Source organism: Sturnira hondurensis, unplaced genomic scaffold (genome assembly GCF_014824575.4).
Source record: "Sturnira hondurensis isolate 20B ecotype Veracruz unplaced genomic scaffold, ASM1482457v3 Scaffold0025168, whole genome shotgun sequence".
Lineage (NCBI taxonomy): Eukaryota > Metazoa > Chordata > Mammalia > Chiroptera > Phyllostomidae > Sturnira > Sturnira hondurensis.
Window position 1 is genome coordinate 448,714 of NW_028097799.1, and position 13,306 is coordinate 462,019.

The window sequence follows — 13,306 nt, forward strand, 5'->3', positions numbered from 1 at the left end:
AGGCCTCTCCGAAATTTACATAAGCCTGCTGGAAGTAGGGGCACACAGGCCCAGAAGGAACAGGAGGAAACCAGACCAAAGGAAAACATCTGTAATGAGCTACAAGGGCAAGTGAGCCTCAGAGGACGGAGCAGGCAGCTCGCCACCCAGCCACCTACAGAATAATCAAGCAGCTGCCAAAGCAAATGTTCCTGGACTTGTGATATCTTTTACCGTCCTTCCCTTCCCAGGGCTGCCGAGCCTTTGAAGCAATCCTCAACGTGTAAAGCTCAGAGGGTGCACATACAAGAGGCCCTTTGAAAAAACCTTAGGGAAAAATAGCTAAATTCCTCAGGGAGCAATTGAGAAGCAACTATGATGACTAGGAGGAGGAAGTGAGAGGATTGCAGGAAGAACAGATAAAAGCCAGGCTGGGAGGCCTAAAAACTTGGATGTAGCACCTCCGTGAAAGTATTACAAGCCAAAAGCCCAGCCCAGCCCAGCTGGCCAGAGGCAGCACTGTGCACATGCATCCTACTTCACCGCCCCTCTTCCCGTGTTGTTTCCAGAGCGAATACTTTCAAAGCCACTGATGAATGTACCAGAAACCCCAAAGGATCCTGTAGAAAAAGAGCCTTTGTTGATCTGTGATCATGGATAAAGAGCAATTAGTTGAACATTGAACAATTTACCTTTATTTTTGAAAAATGAAAAAAGAAAAAGAAATGGGAAAGGAAGCAAAAGCTAGTGAATAAGATATAGGTGGCAGAATAGTCATGCGGTCTCCAATGTTAGTTTCTCCACTACTCTGCCTTAGGACACAGAAGTGTGGGTCTTGTATTTTCTCCACCGAGGACTTGTAAGGAGAAGAAAAGAGAGGCAAAGAGAAAGTCAACCTTAGCTTTTTAGGGCAAACACTGAGAGCTCTAGCATGAGAAGGGAGAGATGTACAAAGTTGAGGAAAATTATAAAATGTGGAGTGAAGTCCTTGTATTTTGCATCTACACTCTGAAATAAACCCTGGGCAGAGGGCACCATGACTGCATGTCCCGTGAAGCTTGAGGTGGGGGTGTGGAGCTCAAGAGTAGAGACAACGGGTGCCTGTCCTTCATCTGGAGTTTTCAGGTCTGTATAGGGAAGGCCAACAGGACAATGGCATGGAAGATCTAAGCAGGAGAAGGTCAGAGACTGCCCCAAGTTTCCTGTGACTTCCATGAGGCCTGGAATGGGGTCCAGAAGATTTTGCAGGTGAAGATGTTAACTCAGAGAAAGAGAGGGAGCAGGCCTGCTCCAGGATTACTCCAGTCCAAGTGAAGGACCAAGCAACAGAAGGCCTGGGGTAGGAGGCCCATGCCAGCCATGGAACAAGGTCACTCCTGCAGTCTCGGGGGAACCGTCGGCCCCAAGGTGCTGAGTGGGAGCAAGATGGTCACCATATGCAACTGGGTTCTCCCCATTTCTAGGAGCAAGACCTGTGGGTGTTGTGCCAAGAACTTTGCTAGCCCAGATTACCTGGGATAGAATATGGGGCTGCTATAGAAGGGGACCACAGCACATCCACTTTTCTCCCCTAATAACCCCCCTCAGTATTTTGTATAAGCTCCAAGGAGTTTAGGATAAAGATCAGAAAGAGGGGAAGATAGAAAAACCCAGTGACAATGAGAGCTGGTTCATCTCTAGATATAAACACCCTTTGGGCTCCCGGGAAAATGGGGGAAGTACTTAAATAAGAGAAAAGACAAATGAACTTGTTAAAGCCTTCCTATTAGATGGTCTAATGCAATAGATTGTTGCATAATGAAGTATCATTTAGTGCTCGTGGTAAGTGCCCATTTTCTTGCTTCTCTTCAGATTCATGGATGCAAACATATTCACGAAATAGCACAGTATTTAAAACAGTGGCACAAGAGGACCCGGGAGCCTGTTGCAACATCAGACAGTTCATATTACACTTAAATTTGTGTTATGTTGTTCTGGATCAGTGGTTTTGGGGTCCCTTGAAGACCCAGAAACCCTTTCAGGTCGATCTATTTTTTTTTAAATAATGATAATATGTTATTTCCCTTTTTCATTCTCATGCTTTCACACAAGTATACGGTAAAATTTTCTAGAGGTCATAAGACATGTAATGACATCACTGTTCTAAGAGCTAATGAAATCTTGTTTATACATTCTTGTGTTTTAAAAACTCCCCAGTATTAATTCTAACATGTAAATATTGATAGAAGTGTAGGCAAAAAGCAGCCACATACTGTGGGGGCAACTTTGCCAGCAAGTCTCCCCATCCACCACAGATGAAAGTGGAACTCCCAAGACATGATCTGCTTGGGGAGGAGAGGTGGTCAATCTCTCAGAGCAGAAAGACCAAGAGCCCCTTCCTCAACAGCATTTATTGGGTTGTAATACACAGGAATACAGGTAAAGCTCATCAGTCAATGTCAGGCGGCAAGGATCAAACCATAGATAACATTTCAAAGAAATCTGAGGGCTTAGTCTGAGTCAGTGTCTGTCAGGTAAGGGGGTTGCAAAAACTTTGGGAGACACTCATTTCCTGCTCAGACCCTTATCATATGAATGAAAGCACTCTTAGCAAAGCAGACTTCACAGGACTTTCAGGAATTCTTTCTTGTACCAAATCACCCTGGATCCCACTCTAGCTGGCAAGGGGCTGCACTGCCCTCCCTATCATAGGTTTTTAGGCTTAAGTGGATTAGAGCCATGAAGCACTTCTCCTAGATGGAAATGGGGACTCAGGCTATGTCAGAATAGCTGGGGAGTGAGGGTTTTTCACCCTCTCTTTGCTGCAGCCCCCCGAGTCCTTCCTTGAGGGCCTCCCAAGTGAGGGAGGGCAAACTGATTTGGGTCAAACCGATAACAGTTGCCACACAGCAAAATCTCAATGAAATGAGAAAATACTGTAGAGAATGGCAGTTTTACAGCTTATTGTATACAGTTAGACAAAAAGGAGACGGCACACGGAGGGTTACATAAGACCCATTGACAGTACATTAAAGGGATGGGAGAAAGCAAAGTGGGGTTGGGTATCTATGGGATTGGATGGACATCGAGTCTGGCTTAGGTTGCCCCCCCTCTGAGGGGTCTTACCTGTCACCGACTAGCTGACCAAGCTTTGGGGGCAGGGGATGAAGCAGAAGCAGCGCTGCTGCCAGAGACTAGCTTTGTCTCCTTAGTGGCTCGAATTCCGGAGGTCGCTCACTCAGCCTTAGCTATGGGGTCCAGTTACAACTCCTGAAACCAGGCAGAACAGTTCCCAACAACATACTATACCTACAAGCTCAGGAAAGGCCTACATGGTGGCCTTACACACTCAGAGACCACAAGTAACCACGTAGACCCAATTGTTTGAACATAAAAATTTCAAACTAAACTCAGGTCATGGCTGTAGTCAGGTCCTAGGCCTGTAGCTTCCTTGACAATGGTCTGTACCTTAAGTGAGACTGTCTACTGTCCTTGTATCTAATAGAACATACCTTTGAAAACTCAGAGCAATCTCCTTTTCTCCTGTCCCTCAGAGCACAATATCTGGCACATGGTCACAGAACCCCTCATTGTCATCTTGTTCCGTGTGGACCATCTCTGTGCTCTAAATGTTAATTATTATTAACTATCCTATCCCCACCGATGTGAACGAATTATGTATCTTTTGTAATGTTCATCCAATCCCATAGATACCCAACCCCACTTTGCTTTCTCCCATCCCTTTAATCTACTGTCAGTGGGTCTAATGTAAACCTCTGTGCGCCACCTCCTTTTTGTCTAACTGTATAAAATAAGTTGTAAAACTGCCATTCTCTACAGTATTTTCTCATTTCATTGAGATTTTGCTGTGTGGCAACTGTTATCGGTTTGACCCAAATCTCCTCATAAAAATTCTCTACAGGTTTGAATGTTTCTTATGTCAACAGCACTAACTCATGTAAACAAAGGCTCAATAATTTTTAGTAGCTTAAAGGAGTCTTCAGACTCCTTCAGTCGCCAAAGTTGGAAAACCACTTGTCTAGACACACATGGACATAATTGAGATGCTAATTTTTACATTGGCATTTTGATGAACGTTTAGTATTAGAATTGCAAATGGTTTTATTTTCATAAAAATATTTAATGTGATTAAATTATTTTCCAAAAAAATCCAAAATTTAGTGTTATTTGAATAAATTGTCTTTTAAAAATTATTAGTCATTTGTTGTAATTTGTATTTGTCTTCTTTTTTTAATATTTCATTTATTTATTTTTAGAGAGAAGGGAACGGAGGGAGAAAGAAAGGAAGAGAAACATCAATGTGTGGCTGCCTCTCATGTGTCCCCCACTGGGGACCTGGCCTGCAACCCAGGCATGTGCCCTGACTAGGAATCGAACTGCAATCCTCTGGTTCACAGGTCCGCGTTCAACCACTGAGCTACACCAACAAAGGCTAATTTGTGTTTCTTTGATTACCAGTGAAATTAAATATAATTTCATTATGCCTTTAAGCCATATTTACTTCTTTTACGAGTGCTTCTGTGAGGGAGGAACAAACTTTCTTCTCAAGGTTCTTCTGGCTGGTCTAATAAATAGACATGAGACAGATTAGCAGGAGAAAATAACAAAGATTAATATGCACATGCGAATGGGAACTCTGCATATCTGAGAGAGTCAGGGACCCCACATATGGGAGAAATCTAGGGGTACAAAGGGAATGTATCCCTGGAGACATCCTGAGCCTTGAGGGCTTCAAAGGGTCATTGCAGGATGATAAGAAGAGCAGATATTTAAAAAATAAGTTTGCCTTGCTGCCCTTGTGTGTCAAAAAGGTTATAGCTGATAATCTTTAATTATGGGCAAGGTCTCTAATTCAAGTTCTTCTGGTTAGGAGGGGCAGAAGTTTCTCTTGAGTCCAAAGCTAAAATTGCCTTTAGCTCAAAATAATCCGCATATCACAGAAGCACACCTTGGGGTGGCTCATTCTAAACTCCCACATTTTCTTATCCTTGTGTCCTTTGCCTCTTTTTCAGTAGGGGTGACTGACTTTTGAAAATTGATTTTTAAGAGTTTTTTTTTCTTAGAGTTAGTTTAGCCTTTAGCTTACTTTAAAATTCAGTGTTGTCTTTAAAGTATAGATTTTTTTCTGATAGAGTACTCTGTGTTTGTTATAGAGAAATTAAAACCTAGAAAATACAGAAAAAATAAAAATAAAAATGACCCATAATCCCCCCACATTTTCCTGAATGTTTTCCCCTTCTTCCCCTACATTCCAGCTGTCAGCCTTAAGTATGTGTCATTTTAGATATAAGACTTACTTGCATATTAATGATAAAGATAAGATTGTAGTTTTTCTTTCAGCTTTATCATTTTCACCATCATTATGACCTGACTGTGAAGAAACTTGGTAATCATTTCTATTGATTTTTTTTCTATTGTGTTTCCTAGCTTTTCTTAGAAAGGCCCTCTGTACTTCCAAGGACAGGTAAATACCCATCCAACTCTATATTCTTTTGATAAGTTTATGGCATTTTTTTTTACAATTAACCCCTTAATTTTCTGTAATGTATTCTGGCAAATTGTGTGAAGTAGTGATCTAATTTTGTATTGGTTAAATGCCTGTTGACCTCATATATTGAATTGTCTATCCTTTTCAAACTGATTTCAAAGTCACATCCATCATTTAATAATTTCTTTTACAGACTTTTGGACTTCATGTTTTGCCATCAATTTTGCACATTTAGATATCTGGTAAGACAGTTATAACTCATCACTCTGGTTTTTAGAAGTGTTCTGGCTATGCTTACCAGTTTGGTTTCCAGATGAATTTTTATTGGTAAATATATGAAGCATATACATATATTACTTTGAGGACAATTGACATCTTTTCCAAAGTGATTGTCCTCGTTCAGCACTGCAGCATTTCTCTCCAGTAATGGATATCTTTTATGTTCCTCAGTAGAGTGAGTGCATCTGGGTGTTTCTTGCTAAACCTGTTTTTGAGAGTTTTATGCATTTTATTATGTGGGTCATTTGTTTTTCTATCAAGATACCTGCTATTGCTGGAAAGAGATGGGAAGTGGGGTCTTTTCAGGGAGTGGGTTTGGGGATGTCAGTCCGAGGAAAGGAAACGGATGCAGGGCTCTGTCCCAAGGGGCCTGGACACTCCGTGGCTGGACAACACAAGCTCCCTGGAACAGTGAAATCTATATCCTTCTAATCTGGGCCACCAGCTTCCAAACAAACAATTTGTTTTGTAGGTTCTTTAGAGCCTAATTTAATTGGAGGACTTTCCGGTCTTCAATGCCTGAGGATGTGTTTTTCAGCAATTCCTTTTCATGCTGAGGAGAAGGGACTTAAGGTCACCATGTACTTTAGCCCAGTAGGCCCCTCCCACAGGCTCCAGTGGGTACGATATTTCTGAAGGTGGGTTTTGCCTTTGCCCCACCTACCCTAGTGGGTCACCCCACACTGTATTCTATTCTCATGAGTTATGAAATTAACAAAAATAGGATTGTGTTTATCTAACAAAAAGCAGAAAATATGCATCATTTTGGTGAGCTTTGTCTTACATTAGATTTCAGGAGGTATCATTTAAAACTTCCATAGACCAAATATGGTACCAATATTTTTTAAAACAAGTCACACTGAAGAACATACTTAAAAATTATAAAATTCAAATATAAAATATGAGAAGATTATATGTGGCACTCATAAAAATTAGTAGAAAAAATCAAAACAAAACAAATGACCAGTTTTCAAAATGAGTAAAGGCAATTCACAGAGGAACATACCTAAATGGCCAATAACTATTTGAAAAAGTAAAATTACTTACCAATAATCCTGGAAACCAAAGCAATGAGCCACCATTATACACATCATTTTTATTTTTTTAATTTTTATTTTTTAATATAATTTTTATTTAATTCTTGTTCAAGTACAGGTTTCTGTTACATCATTTTTATTTTTTTAAAAAAGTATGGCAATTCCAAATATCAGGAGCTTTGATATTCTGCTAATGTCGGTGATGTTGGAGGCTCACGGGGAGGCCGAGAGAGGCCGTGACCCCATGGCAGTGTCTGGGCTCTTGTTTCTGCACAAGAATGAATTTGAGAGGAGACATAAAAATTCAGTAAAGCATGTAGGTTTTATTAAAGATACAGTACCCACTCAGACAGGGAGTGCAGGCAGCCTGGAGAAGTGAAACGTGTGAAAGGGTCTCAGGGGTAGGGCTTATATTTTGAGTTAGTGGGGAACAACTCATAAGAGGATACATTTTGAGTGAAGCTGAGGTGAGAGGACTCCAACAGGAAGAGAGTATTTATCCATATTTGTTCCTTTTCAGAACTGTCATGGCGTCAGTGCATGATGGGTGCTTGTCTATCTGCATCTGAAGATATCATCAGATATCATTGGCTGATGGGTGACCCTGACCCACTGGCTGTGGGTCACCTTTCGGTCAGGGTGCCTGGCCCAGCTGGATAAAACTGGTCCTTATTTGTCTCTGTAGTGTTCCCTTGTAAGCTTTCTTCTTCTTAAAAAGCCTGTTTCTGTGCAGAGGGGAAGGGCAGAGTGGCCTAGTACCTCAATCTAGCTATCCTCTCTCAGTGGCAAACCAGCTCAGTCAGTTCAGAGAGCAATTTGACACTAATGAAATTTAAGATATTCATACCTCACAATCCAGAAATTCCATTTTGAAATATATTCCCAAGAGAAACTTGCAGAGATGCTCAAGGAGACATGTATAAGGATGTTCATTGCAGTATTATTTATAATAATGCAAATTGGAAGCATTAATTGAATGTGGGTTACATATACATGAAGGTCTGTCTGGAAAAACTTCAGGCATCGTTAATATAATGCCTTGAATGGTTAATAGAATGGTTTGCATGACATCTATGTAACCTGGCAGCCAAAGAAAGTGGACTGGAATGGACATGCCTGAACAATGACAACTTCACTGTACTAGTTGGTGGGGGTGGTAGACCCTGTTGAGTGAGCATGTGTACTGTGTGTCACATTCAAAATGACTAAGCGAGTAGAACAATAAATCTTCATCAAATTTTGTGTTAAGCTTAAACATTCCCTCCAAAGAAGCCATTTGGATGATTCAGAAGGCCATGGCTATGGGCAACTGGTGATTGGCAGCTATATATATATATATATATATATATATATATATATATATATTGGCAGTATATATATATATATATATATATATATATATATAACACATGTGCATATATATATGTGTGTGTGTATAATTTCCACAATAGAATATTGAATGGACTACATCTACATTTGGATGGTGATGATTAAGTGGCAAATACATAGTAATGAATTAAAATGTTACAGAATAATTCCTATGGCTTGCTACCAATCAATATCACATACTATTTGTGTATATATACCTCTCTAGTAAAACTAGAAAGAACAGATGGGAAGCACACACATCAACTTCATGATACTAGTTGACTCCAGTAAAGAAAGGTGCCCATTGGACTTCCAGCCAAGATGGAGGCATAGGTAGACACACTGTGCCTCCTTACATAACCAAAATAAAGACAACAACAATTTAGAGACAATAAACAACCAGTACTGACAGAAAATTGAACTGTATGGAAGTCCAACAACCAAAGAGTTAAAGTAAACATATTCATCCAGACTGGTAGGAGGAATAGAGTCCAGCAGCCAGGTGGAGAGGGGTCATGGGAAAAAAAAGCAGTGGCTGGTGGACTTGAGGCATGCAGGTGGCAGCTGGCGGACCCCAACGAGGCAGCGGATTGTGGAGAGCCACAGTGCACAAAGTGGATGGCATACTGGGCAGTCCCACATTCATAAGCAGATAAACCAAGTGAAACTGGGGAGCGAGACAGACCTTGCAACCCAGAGTCCCAGTGGGGGAAAGAAAGCTTCAAAACACCCATTGAAAAAAACCTGGGGGTGTTGGGGTGCTGGGAAAAACTCTGAGTCTCACAGGAGAGTTTGCTGGAGAGACCCACAGGGTCCTAGAACATACACAAACCCACCCATATGGGAATCAGCACCAGAAGGGCCCAATTTGCCTGTGGGAAGAGGGGGAAGTGACTGAAAACTGGCAGAGAGCAGAGCAAGTGCCATTCTTCCCTCTCGGACCCCTCCCCCACATACAACATCACAACCCAGCAACTGGGTTGCTCTGACCTGGTGAACACCTAAGGCTCTGCCCCTCACTACATAACAGGTATATCAAGACCAAAAAAAAAAAGGCCCAAACAGATCAAAGCTCCAGAACAAATACAACTAAGCAACAGAGAGGTAACCAACCTAACAAACACACAGTTCAAAACACTGGTAATCAGAATGCTCACAGATTTGGTTGACTTTGTTCGCAAATTAGATGAAAAAATGAAGGCTATGCTAAATGAAATGAAGGAAAATGTACAGGGAACCCATAGTGATGGGAAGAAAACTAGATTCAAATCAATGGAGTGGACCAGAAGGAAGAAAGAAACTTCCAATCAGAAAAGAATAAAGAAGCAAAAAATTCAAAAAAAGGAGGAGAGGCTTAGGAACCTCCAGGACATCTTTCTGGGACAACATTTGAATTATAGAAATACCAGAAGGACAAGAGGAAGAGCAATAAGTGGAAAGCTTATTTGAACAAATTATAAAGGAAAACTTCCCCATTCTGGCAAAGGAAATAGACTTCTAGGAAGTCCAGGAAGCTCAGAGAGTCCCAAAGAAGGTGGATCCAAGGAGGAATACACCAATGCACATCATAATTACATTAGCCAAGATTAAACATAAGGAGAGAATCTTAAAAGCAGAAAGAGAAAAGGAGACAGTTACTTATGAAGGAGTTCCCATCAGACTGTCAGCTGATTTCTCAAAAGAGACCTTACAGGAAAGAAGGGACTGGAAAGAAGTATTCCAAGTCATGAAAGGCAAGGACCTACGTCCAAGATTACTCTATCCAGCAAAGCTCTCATTTAGAATGGAAGGGCAGATAAAGTGCTCCTCAGATAAGGTCAAGTAAAAGGAGTTCATTATCATCAAGCCCTTATTCTATGAAATGTTAAAGAGACTTATCTAAAAAAAAGAAGATTAAAAAAATGTACAGTAAAATGACAGCAAACTCACAATTATTAACAACCACACCTAAAACAAAAACGAACACAAACTAAGCAAACAACTAGAAGAGGAATAGAACCACAGAAATGGAGATCACATGAAGGGTTATCAAGAGGGGAGTGGGACAGGGAGAGGGGGGAAAAGGTACAGGGAATAGGTAGAAAATAGAGGGAGAGTAAGAATAGTATAGGAAATACAGAAGCCAAGAACTTATAAGTATGACACATGGACATGAACTAAAGGGGGAGAATGTGGGTGGGTGGGGGCATGCAGGGTGGAGGAGAGTGAAGGGGGGGAAATAGGTCAATTGTAATAACATAATCAATAAAATATATTTGAAAAAAAGAAAGGCGCCAATTGGATCAGGTAAAGTGCAAAGGGGACTTCGACCCTCTCTCTCAAATTTTATTTCTTTGAAAGAAGTATTCAAATATGAAAATACAGAAATATTTGCTAAATATAGGTTGTGGAAATATGGATATTTATGATAATATTCCCTATTTTTCTATATATTAAAATACCTTATATTTCCAAATTGAGTTGAAATAATGTACATTTCTCACAGAAACTTAGCCACACTTTCTGTGACAACGACCCCTCTGGACTTCATCCTCCATGACAGGCCAAACCCAGCCTTCCCATTGCTACTCTCCCCTGGGTGTCTATACATATATGATAAACACCTATGGTACTTCTTTTTGAGTCTTCTTTTTGATTTTTATAAGTTCAGAAGAATCTTCTCTGCCAATTCAGGGTAATTACCAGGCTCTGAGGGATCACTCATGCCAGCTAGTTATTAGAAATGACTATATAAAGATTGACTTTTCATTGTCTAAAAACTGGACTTCACTAGAAAGTACATGCTTATTTTCCATTAGACTCCAGGAAGAAAAAGCTAGTCTTACCTAAAAAGCAAATACATTTTCTTTTATTAGGCATTAAGAATGGCACAATTTAGATTTTCATTATGCCTTGGCTTTTAGGAAGCAAGAGCTAATATAATAATCAGTTGAATTTACCATCTTATTCTAGATCCTTATCCTGGATAATTACCTTTCCATTTCCCCTACATGGTTTTTGATTTTTATTTCTGATTCATTTAACTGTTGTATTTGTGTATGTTTGCAAGTATTCTTAAATCCATTTCTAGAAGGAAATGCGTTTTTAAGTAATAAACAAGTAAATTGATATATATATTTGGATGGACTGATTTACAAAGCATAGATTATATTAATTTACCTTGAGAAATGTGACTGCCAGATAGACCAGCTTATTTTGTCAGCTGCTCAATATATTTGCTTGCCTGTACGAGAATCTACTTAAGAAAAAAATTTCTAGCAAGATTTCCATGAGTGTGGAAGTGAGTGTGAAGTGAGTCTTTCCCATAATTTTCACTATCTGACTGACTGGTTACTTCACTCAAAATAAAGCCTCAGTCTTATCACATACCTGCTCAAAAGCCTTTGGAAGTTCTGCAGGCTCCTTGGAATTAAGTAGACATTGCTCAGCTGAGCATCTTATATCATGCTCACCAAACATTCTCGCTTCCATGTCTCTTGTTCCTAACATGCAACCTCTGCTTAAGACAAACTGGAAAGCCAGTATTTTTCTGAACACATTCTGCTTTCCCATATCCATCCTTTTTGAATACTGCTTCTTCGAGTTATATACCTCCCCACCATGGAATCTTAATCATACTTAAATGTCCATGTACTAATAATAATCTTAATCATACTCAAAAGTCATGCAGTAATGAGCAAATATTTATACATTTATTTATTTGATGCTCATGCAACCCTAGCTATGATTAATATTATTAACCCCACTTTGCAGATGAGAAAAACTGAGGCATTGAGAGGCCAGTCACTTTCCCAAGGTCATACATCTTGTGAGAGATAGAGCTGAGACTCACACCAAACTAGCCTGGCTCTAGATACAGTGTTCCTACTGATAAGGACACAATACCCCAAAATATAGCACCTTGGCATATTGAATATTTCAGGATGAGGATATTTGGGGAATGGCAGATGTAGGAAGGACTTTTTGATTTTTCCCTGAAGCAGGTCATAAGATCCTCATGTGAGAGCTACCCTACTAACACCTAGAGGAAAGGGGCATTTTAACTCCAAAGATGGAAGGATGATGAAGGAATCTGAATGAACCTTCCAAACCTGGCCTTCCTTCAGGGTTCCCCGCCTCATGGAACGCTACCCTGACCTGACATTCTGCCTACTTCACCAGCCTCGTCTGCGGCTGCTCTTCCCGGCACTGTCAGTGCTCCAGCTCTACACTGTCTTTTAGTTTCTCAGAGTCCTCTGCAGCTTCTCCTCACTGCCTTTGTCTACACACTGTTCTGTCAGCCTGGGATACACCTGCCCCTACCCCACCCAGCCCTCCAAACAGCTTACTCAGGTAACCATCACTTAGCCTTCAGATCGGGCTCAAATGTAACTTCCTTGGGAGAGCTTTCTTGACCCTGTAGGCCAGACTGAGGAGCCCTGTAGTTTTGCTTCATAACGTACAGCATTGTTCCAAATGAAAATTGGGATCCCACACGGTCTAGTCCCAGTACACAGTCACTAGAAAAAAGAAAAAGAGTCAAACAAACAAAAAACCCTATCAACTCAATGTAATTAATTAAAAGAAATTCAAATTGTTACTAAAATCAGTCAGAGAATATCAGGGGGGTCCAGTGGGTAACTCACAATTATACTTCCTAATATCCATTTTTTCCTTCCTTTCCTTCACAGTCCCACTTCCCCAAGGGCCTTCTCTTTTGCAGTCTGTATGGGCTCTGAGGTCACATCACCTGGTTTTGAATCCTAGCTACTCCTCTTTTTAACTCTATAATTTTGTGCAATTGACTTAACTTCTTTTTGCCTCAGTTTTCACATCTGCAGAGTGAAGATAAAGTTAGTGCCTCTCCCATTGTTTTGGGGAGAACTACAAAAAATAAAGCTAGAAAAGTGCCTTGTATGCTTCCTGAAATATAATAAAAGTGTCCAATACAAATTATTAAGTGCAACAGTTTAAACATTTTAATTTTATTTTTAAATTAATTATTTCCATCTTCCTCTGTTCTTTCTTTTCCTGCACAAATTGGTCACCTTCACTTCTACAGTCTAGTTTCTCTTTCCCCATTAATTGGATTTGGCATCACATGAGCTCAGACGCCCAGCTGACAGAAAAAAAGATCTTTTTGGAGTGGGGCAGAGGGAAGTGAGATTGCAGAAGC